At 35.9% G+C, this 9,811-nt stretch overlaps 1 protein-coding gene across 3 annotated transcripts in view; it reads right to left on the reverse strand.

The window, feature by feature from the left end:
* LOC131079120 (FACT complex subunit SPT16) overlaps window positions 1-3,065 on the reverse strand; it is a 41,106-nt gene extending 38,041 nt beyond the window's left edge. For all 3 annotated transcript variants that reach the window (XM_058017001.2, XM_058017000.2, XM_059213040.1), the window contains exon 1: window positions 2,887-3,065. The gene's annotated coding sequence lies outside the window, so the exon portion shown is untranslated. The remainder of the gene's footprint in view (window positions 1-2,886) is intronic.
* Between the last annotated feature and the right edge of the window lie 6,746 nt (window positions 3,066-9,811).

The following is a 9,811-nucleotide window of genomic DNA, read 5'->3' on the forward strand; positions in this document are numbered from 1 at the left end:
CTAATTTCTAAACTAATCACTGCTTAAATTTGAAGACGTAAGTGCCAAAAATAAACTGAATGCAATAAACATGTTCTAAAAAAAACTGAAATGGACAGACATCTGAAACTAAAATAACTTGATAATTGCTAGAAACAAACTCTGAAATTTTGGTAAGACATAACAATGTAAATGCTGGAAACAAATCTCAAATATGTAACTGTTTAAATATCAGAACTGAACTCTTTCATGAAGAACTGGAAAGAAAGCAAGGCTATCTAATATTCAAAATGGGTGCATATTACATAATCGAGCAGAGAACATTCCTAAGGAGGTATGCATGCAAGTCCAGGCCCAATCCAGTATAGTTTGGACACTCTCTTGACCAAACACAGTAATCAGACCTGTGCCAAAAGTGCTTTCCCACAACATCTCCCACTCTAGTTTTCCTATTTTAGCTCTTTCAGCTCCTGCATGTAGAATATGTAGCTTTCTTACAAATGGGCCTCACTGACCAACAGAAAACAAGATCGAAATAACAATTTGAACCCATTCAACTGTTCAGATTGGAATGCACATATCAAAAAAGGTCTAGTTATATGAAAAGGTTCCCACTACCATTGATCCACAAAACCAAACAAGAATTTCTAAGGGGAAGTATCTCTAACAATTAAAGAACCCCTCGGACTCTTTCCAACATAAACCGTAGACCAGCTGGAGGGATGGACAAATTAGAAATCGCATGAAACCTGTTGAGACATGGACCAGCTAGGACTCGAACCTAGGACCTTCCATGCGCTGCTGGAATGCTCTACCACTGAGCTACTGGCCCCTCTTGGACCAGTCCATCGTCGGTCCGGGTGTAGCTTATTTCCAACACCAACACCCCCCCTTAAGCCACACCTCTCGTGTGCTTGGGGCTCCTAGCCTGGACCTGGCTCTGATACCATGTTGAGACATGGACCAGCTAGGACTCGAACCTAGGACCTTCCATACGCTGCTGGAATGCTCTACCACTGAGCTACTGGCCCCTCTTGGACCAGTCCATTGTCGGTCCGGGTGTAGCTTATTTCCAACACCAACAAAACCATACTCTGATTGTGATAATCTGGCAGAGTTGAGAGGCCTAATGCTTTCATTACAGGTTATCTTAGGCCTTAACATTACTGTCCTGGAAAGGCAGGAAAATTCGGAGATGATAACCAATGCAATAAAGAGTGAGTATTTAACCAATTGGTAGCTATATATTCTTTTAGAAAAAACAACCTGCCTCACTAAAAGTTTCATTTGGATCACATTTCATCATTATTGCAAAAATATCAGTGTTTCTCCAAGTTTCTGGGATGTGAGGACATGATGATTCAATTTTGGAGACCACAATTTTTTTCTAGAAATTAGGGGACACCAAAGGACAGCTCTCAAAATAACTTAAAACAAACTAAAAGTAGCCGAAGTTTGAAAAAGGTAAATACAAGGTGTTGAATTCGCAATGATAATCCTCCCCCTTTTACCATTTTGGGTTTTTACTTTTTACTTTTTAGCATTATTTTCCTTAAAAAGTTGCCCTTTTTCTATTTTTATTCACCAAAAGGAGTGAGCTGAACAGTACTGATTAAAGGGGACATCTCCTCCAAGCCCCCATGCCCCAAGGCATTCAGAACAAAGGCAATGTCACCCAGATCCAGGGACACAACCCCATGGAAAGCTGAGATATATAAGTCCAAGTCATTTTTTAGCAAATAAAGGAATCAGAAAAGGAATGCTCACCAGAAAGACTAGTCGGTCTTTTCCCTACAGATGAATTTTTCAAACGTCTTGTGGATCTGGTTCAAAAGATTGGGCTACACATATGAATCCATAATCTTCAACAGGGCTTATTATTTTAGTATTAATTTGTTTATATCCCACATGCGTTAGCAAATATAGTGTCGGTATTAGACCTAATCAAAGAAGGGATTGTCGCTTCAAAGTACTCAGAGCCATCATTATTCCAGTTGAGATAGACTTGACTTTTCCACTCAAACTAACACTGTAGCGATTCCATTTCTGGTTACAAATGTTTCATTCATGCAGATTGGGGGTCATTTCTCTCTCTTGGGGAAAATATTATCACTCGACAATCTTAGTTTTCTGTCTCCCTCTTGCTTGTTAGCTTTTCTTGGCGGTAATGGCAAAGTGAACAAACATACAGAGGAATGCAATGGAAATAGAAATGAAAAGCTTATTAGTGAAAGCAGAGTTTGTAGAAACAAAACGCAAACTAACCAACACTACTATGTTGTTCCATTGAGATGGGATCAACGAAATAAAATGTGAACTAAACCACTGATCCTGACGGGAAAGAATGGATTAATTAAATGAAAAGCAAAGGTTGTGAATAAGAATGGGCACAATTTCCAATTGCTCTGAATAATAAGTTAAGGACAAGGTCCACCAATTCAAGACTGAATATTGTTAAATGATGGGCAAATTTCAGCCATATATGAATGGAAAATGATTTTTTTTGCCAAAACATAAAGAACAACATTTGAGAATTTTGCAGAGGGTTTCATCATATATCAGTCAATGGAAACGATTTTTTTAGGGTTTTTTTACTCTCGCTTATTCAAGATCCTGTTGATGAACGATGGTAAATTTGGTTAAGGGTAGGGACTCTATTGATTCCTATGCTATTATCAGTCAGCACATGATATTTGATTTTGCCCGCCTCAGAAAAATGTTGTAGAAGGACAAAACCATTAATAACATACAAACAAACAAGAAAATCCCAGATGTCCAATCTCACAGAAAATCCAAATGCATAAATTTGCTTGAAAATTTAAATACTACAACTTGGGCATTTCCTCACAGTATAACGATCTCGTCTGTAAAATAAACGTAAGATTAATGATTAAAAATCCTGCATACCTTGCGCTGATCATAGTATTGAGTGAGAGGAAGCGAGCACACAGAATCTAAAAGCTCGCCAACAACGTAAACAGATGTCTGTATTCGACCAAATTTTGGAGTAGCTTATATTTCGCTCTCGATTTCCAGATAAATTCGGCTCTAACAAATATGTGATTGGTCTAAAATAATCTCCAGCAATGAAACTTTTTTAAATAATAATAATAATTAGCTATTTAAGTACATAATTCTGAGGAATAGGCGTGCGTTACTTTTAAAGTATTGGAGTACAAATTTCAAACGAACAAAACTCAGTAATTTAAGTTGAAATTTGTGTAGCCTATTTGTGGTAATTTAAATTGCTATTCAGAATATATTTTCTCCATAATATAAATATTATTATGTACATGCAGGAACATTAAATATTATTATTATATGCATGCAGGAACATTAAATATTATTAATATATTCATGGAAGAACATATAAATAAGTAAATAAACCAGTAGATATGGAAACATTCTTTATTTTAAATTTGTTTAACAGATAATTTATTCTACATATTATTTATTTATTTATTTCTCAAGAGTTGTTTTATTTGTCAATAATATAATAAATTAGTAGATAAAAAATATATATATTTTAAATTTGTTGTTTTTATTTTTCTAAAGAATTATCTTATTTGTCAACAATGTAATAAATTATAAAAAATAAATATCTTTTCAAAAATTCAACTAAAATGTTTTATTTTAAATATGTATCTAACCTATTAAGTAGATGGCTAAACAAAAATAATAATAATAACTAAATAGAAATGAATGTTTAATCCATACATTTGTCTCCCATTTCAACTATGCATCTTAGAACACAAAATTCTAAAAAAACTTAGAAAGATCAATAATATTTTGGAGGGTAGAAAATTTTACAATGTAAAAAATTACATTTATTAGTGATGATTATTTGTCACATAAACAATTTGACATTAAACTTAATCACTCATTCAAAGACTATTCAAGATTCTTTTCTTATTCCCTAAATTACTTTCTATAAATAAGATAATTCTCATAAGTAAATAAAAATAGAACAAATCTTAACTACTTTTGAAACAAAATAGAATAATTGTCTATGTAAATAAAAAATATTCTATGAATTAAATCAAAAGACATTAGAAACTCAAATAATGGCGACGTGAGGGGAATGGCTAGGGTTTCACAGAAACAATGGCGGTACAGATGGCCAGGTGCAGGGTCGAAAAGCAAGTCATGTGGACAGAGCTTGGCGACCTCCACGCAGGGTTTGGGAGGATGGATCTCTTGGAAAGTCCTTCAGACATTCAGAAAAGCATCCAAAAATTTTGATTGAGAGGAATGGAATACAAACAATAGAGGCTTTGCTTGGAAACAACATAGTCAATTGAGAAGCTTTTGAGATATTGAGCACGAGTTTTGGAGGGTCAAGGGCCAAAATGAGAAGATGAAGTCAAAGAAGGTAACTATTGAAACAACCCAGTCGTGAACTTTGTCTGTGCATATAGAAAACATAGAATGGAAGGAAGTTGTAGCAATGTTAAGGGATAGGGCTTTTTTTATGAAATGAGTAAGAGAGTAGTCTACATATGGCAAAGCTCATAAATGGTATGATGAGCATTGGGGGATAAATGGTACTCTAAACACACTCCCAAATGGTTTTTACTTGGTGGTATGTGAAAAAGCTTATGATAAAGTATGGATTCTCAACAATGGTCCTTTAATGATGGGGGGCATGGGTTTTTTTATCCATGACTGGACACTAAATTTTGGCCCACTAAAAGCCAGCATTGAAAAAATACTCATTTAGATAAGGTTATATAATCCTCCAAATGAATATTGGAACCTAGAAACTTTAAAACTAATTGGTAATAAGCTTGGGAGATTTATTTGTGCAGATGAAATGGTTGGAAAAAAGGATTTTAGCATTTACTCTAGAATCTGTATTTACTGGAGGCCCAATTCGTCCTTACCAAAGAATATTGAAATTTGTATGTCGAATGGAGTATGGGTCCAACAGTTTGCGGTTAAGGAGGCTACAAAAAATTGTAAAAAGTACAAAAGCTCTAAACATCCAACTAAGGATTGCATTGTGGATAAAAAAGGGGAAGAATTAGGACAAGATCGACTTCATCTAAAACTATAGGATTTATGTGATGGTTCGAGACTTGTAAATCAAATGGGGATGGATAATTCTAAGAGGATAGAGGGTGGAGGGTTCAATGGTCAAATGAAAGCTTTTGATATTTTATTTTATTTGAGGGAGACTTGGGTCATGGCTAATGATGTTGTTCGTCCCCAAATGGAAGGGGCTCCTAAAGTAATTGTGGAGGGTAGTGAAATACCAGTTGTAAAATTTGTGGAAAAAATCTTGCACCCCAGTGATAAAGAATGGGTTAAAGGTGATGCAAACAATGTTCAAAAGGATATTAGGCTTTTTAAGGAGAATATATTGATGCAAGAAGGAAATACTAATGGAAGGGAGGTGTTAGACTTGTATGAATAATGTTGTCATTGATGTCAAACTAGTCATCTGGTTCTGTACTAGATAGTGTATGCAGACCCAAATATCAGTTTGGACATTATGGACACTATGGAAGTTATGGATGTTATGCAAAGTATTGTGATTATCTATGTATGGTTCAATTGATGTGGTTTTTGGTTAGGAATCATTATCCAGCATGGACACTTTTTGGATGATGACCTTTTGAGGTCCCATTGGGTTCTCATTGACCCCAGTATCAGTTATATGTCTCGGTGTCAATAGTTTGCAACTTTCGTATCTATAAGAAGTATCTCTTCAAGTTTTGTGATTGTGGTTTCATTGGTACGTATGGAGCCTACATTTTGGAGATGTTGAGCGTGATCTTGTGGTGATAGGTGCGTTCTCTTGGGTCTGGATGACCGTTGCCCTTTTCCGATAATCACAATATATGCTTTGGTAACCGAAAGTATGCAAAGGAATTATGTAGAAGTATTGTGGAGGCTGACATGAGCTTATTGATAATGTGTCGGGCTTGGTCGACATACTATTTTGTATTCGTGCTCTCTAGTATGTGTGTGTGTGTGTGTGTGTGTGTGATGAATGAAGTAGAGAGAAGTGAATTAATCAAGAGGATCAAGAGGGAGTGAGTGTGATGTGCGGAACATAGCTAGCAACAAAAGAAGCAGTGTTTGTGAGAGTTGCAGGCAGTGAAGGAAATCAGTAGTGCAGTAGTCCTTTACCGGACCTGCTACAAAACAATAGTGTATATATCTCTAACCAAATCTTTTGTAAAGTCTGAGGTTTGTAATATAAGCTTATCTTGCAACTAATCCCATGCATTTGAAGATGCAAACTTTCTCAGTTCAACCCTTTCAATTGTAGTGAACATTCTGGCAGTTAGTCATTTCTTTTATATCTGCAGTGAGCAATCTGGTAGTGATTCATTTTTGTAATCTGGCAATGAGCCACTTGTTTGTAAACACAACTATAACTAGTTATATTTTCCTGAGAGTTAACACTCTCTATGGTTTTTCCCTTTTTGGTTTTTCCACGTACAAATTTTGATGTTCACCTTCTGGTTGTGTTCTTCTTGTTTATTTTGCATTAACTATTTTACTTCAGTCAAGTCTATTTGGTATTTTCCCTTTTTGGAGTGTTTTGCAGGTCCAATTTAGAGAAAAGGAGCCTTTTTTAGCAGTTTCGGGACTTTTGCGCCTGTGCAGGTTACTCTTGTGCTTGTGCGGGCTATTTTTGTGCCTGTGCTGGGTTGTTATGTGCCTGCGTGGCCCAGAACTGCGCCTGTGCAGATATTAGGGTTTTGAGTTCCAGGATTCAAAATTTTGATTGCATCGATATTTTTGAAAGTTTGTAATCTTTAATTTGGTGTATATTGTCATAAATCATGGCTTAAAATTAATTCACATAGTCCTAATTAGGCCTTGGTCAATGAACAACAATCTTCACATTTTCAGTTTTATGCATACAATTGGCTAAAAAGAACCCTACATCTTTCGATTTAGGCTTTAAAAAGAACCCTAATTCACTTATTTGGATGCAATTTCAATAAAATTAGTCTAATTAGGGATAAAATGAACTCATATAGCCTAATTAGGATGGTTAATGGACCACAAATTCTTACATCTAGTCATTAGGGTTTGAAATTTGTAACTTTTGCATCTTGTTTTTTAGTATCATAAACTATTACAAACTAGGGTTTATGGATTGCATGGCCTATTTCATACTTAGATCCGTCATGGGTCTTTGTGATTGAACAATAATTTTGGACCATCTTGTTTCATTTCTAGCTCAAATAGGTCAAATTTGTTCAAAATTAGGATTTACATGCTTTATAGGGTTTCAATTTTGCTAAATTGACCTTCAAATTGATCAATTTTCTTTGTTTTGCATGTGCACTGCACTTATGCGCCTGTGTGTCCTGATTTTGTGCTTGTGTTCCCTGATTATGCGCCTATGCAGGGTACTTCTATGCCTATGCAAGGTGGTTTTTCACCTATGTGCCCTGAATTGCGCCTGTGCAAGGACAGAACCTAAGGTATAATTTGCCAATTTTATTTGCAGAATATGATCATTGCTTTTTGTTTCATGCATTTTGGCTTTATGTGTTACTGATGATTTGTGCAGCACGTTGACGAAACCTTTGTCGAAGACTCATTCACAAACTACTAATGTGTTTGTTGTAGGACGCAACCAAAGAATTTCATCAAAACTGAGTGTATGCGATTTTTAGAGTAGCTACACACTTCGATTTCCTAATGGTTAATGGAAACCATGTTTGTTATGCCTGGTTTTGTTTTGTGTGTGTTTTTACCCTTATAAGTGGGTTTGTCTCCCGATTTGTCTGGCACTTCGCATAGGCATTGGTGAGAGGGAACGACCCTAAGTGGCAACGGGCTAAAGCCAAGCTCATCTGAGCCACTATAATCAAACATGTTTATGATGAAAGTTGCAAGCAACGGGTGTTGGAATGGCATAGTGATAATCAAATTCGTCGGATCTATGCCCACCCGAATGGATGCCCTGACTAAAAACCTTTGTGCTTAGAGACCAAAAACCTTCTACTTGTTGACTTAGGCATTGTGATACACACATGCCGAAGAAACCCCTCATGTGCCCTTCAATTCGAGATAGTAAATTCTTGGGAAGTGATGCCCCTTGAATTTGAAGCTTGGTATGCCCGTAGAACTGAGTGTCATGGAGGGGAGCCTTCTAACTATCCGGTTGAATGAGGTATTTTGGTTAAGGGGATTCAAAGAGTATTGTCCTTGCCAGCCTTAGGATTGTGTCGTTGAATGTGCATGAGTGTCTTTTGTCAAAGTCAAACAAACATCTTGTCTTTCGTGCTTGTTAAAAGTGAATCATAAAAAAAGGACATAATCAACCTTGCAAACATTGGCAAAAATATTTTTTCCAAAAGTAGTCATAATCAACTTTGATCATCAAACACAAACATTTGTCCAAACAAACTTCAAGAAAAGTCAAACTTGGTCCAAAGAATTTCAAAGTATTCATCCAACAAGTTGCAAAAAAATTATCAACATGGCTTGTCAAAAGATTTGGTGTACCCTTGTTTCAACATTCATGTCACTTAGGGCTAGGTTTTGCATAGTCCAACTTAGGTCTTAGGACATTTTGTCATCTTCCTTCATTTTAGTCCATTACATTGCAAACATCCTCATTTTGCACTTAGGTTTAAAAATCATTCCCCTAGCTCTTCATTGCATTATCATGCCATATCTAGATATTCACTTAGGTCATATTATTTCCTTGCATCCCTCTTTCTTGCATTAGATCATACCATTGCATAGTCCAAAACTTTAGGTCATATCATATTCCAATTTTTGTCAATATTTTTATTCATACCTTAAGCTCATATCATTGCATAACAGCCTTGAGTCATTTCATACCCTTAGGTCATTTCATTTCATCTTCTTAGGTCATATTCATATCATTATCTTGGGTCCATACCCTAGGTCCTTGACAATAGTCATTGTCCTTTTGCATAAGAGGCCCAAAATTAGGTTTTCCCAAACTTGAAAAATCAAATCTCTAGATTAAACCCTAAGTTGTTGTTAGGGGAACTTGACCTTGTCCAAAAATTTCCTTTTGTCACTATCATTTTGTCAAACCTTAGCTTAGTATCCAAGCGTATAGGTGCGACATTGTAATTTGTCCTGTCGTCATTTGGTCTTCTTGTCCTTTTAAGGTCTAGACTTCATTTCAGCTTCCTAAGTGTCACATCTTTAGGTTTGCATTCCAAGAGTTTGTCCAAACCTTTAAAAAACAACAAAAACTTAGGTTGCATTCTTGTCCACGGTCACATTTGCATCCCTCAAAGTTGCATTTTCAAAAACCCAAAACATAGGTTGCATTGTCATTCGTTTAGGTTGCATTAGTTGCATACATCAATCCTAATATCAAAATCCCAAAAATATTGCATTGTATAGTGACATGCATGTTGAAACAAGATCAAAATCCAAGAAGTCGCACGAACCAACATATCAAGCTATGTCATTTCCAATGGATAATATGCAAAACATTCAAATGCAACAACACCAAAACCAAGCACCTAATTGAAATGTGGGACCGTCAAGCAGTGTAACACCACAATATGGGACAATACAATTGGGACCACCACCATATTATGAGCCCATATTTATGCCAACGAGACCAGGATGTGTTAGTGTTCCGCAAACACCATCAGGAAGTGCACCATTTGATTTTACTCAAATAAACCAACAACACGACAAACAACCCCAAATATTGCAGCAAGATATATTACAACATGATATTCAAACTTCAATGGCACATGAAGACCAAAACTTATTACAAGGATTTGGATCAAATCAAGATCTCCAATAAGAAATTGATCCCAAAGATGCACTAAGTTCTTCGTCAGATTTTGATGATTCAGATGAT

Source organism: Cryptomeria japonica, chromosome 10 (assembly GCF_030272615.1).
Source record: "Cryptomeria japonica chromosome 10, Sugi_1.0, whole genome shotgun sequence".
Lineage (NCBI taxonomy): Eukaryota > Viridiplantae > Streptophyta > Pinopsida > Cupressales > Cupressaceae > Cryptomeria > Cryptomeria japonica.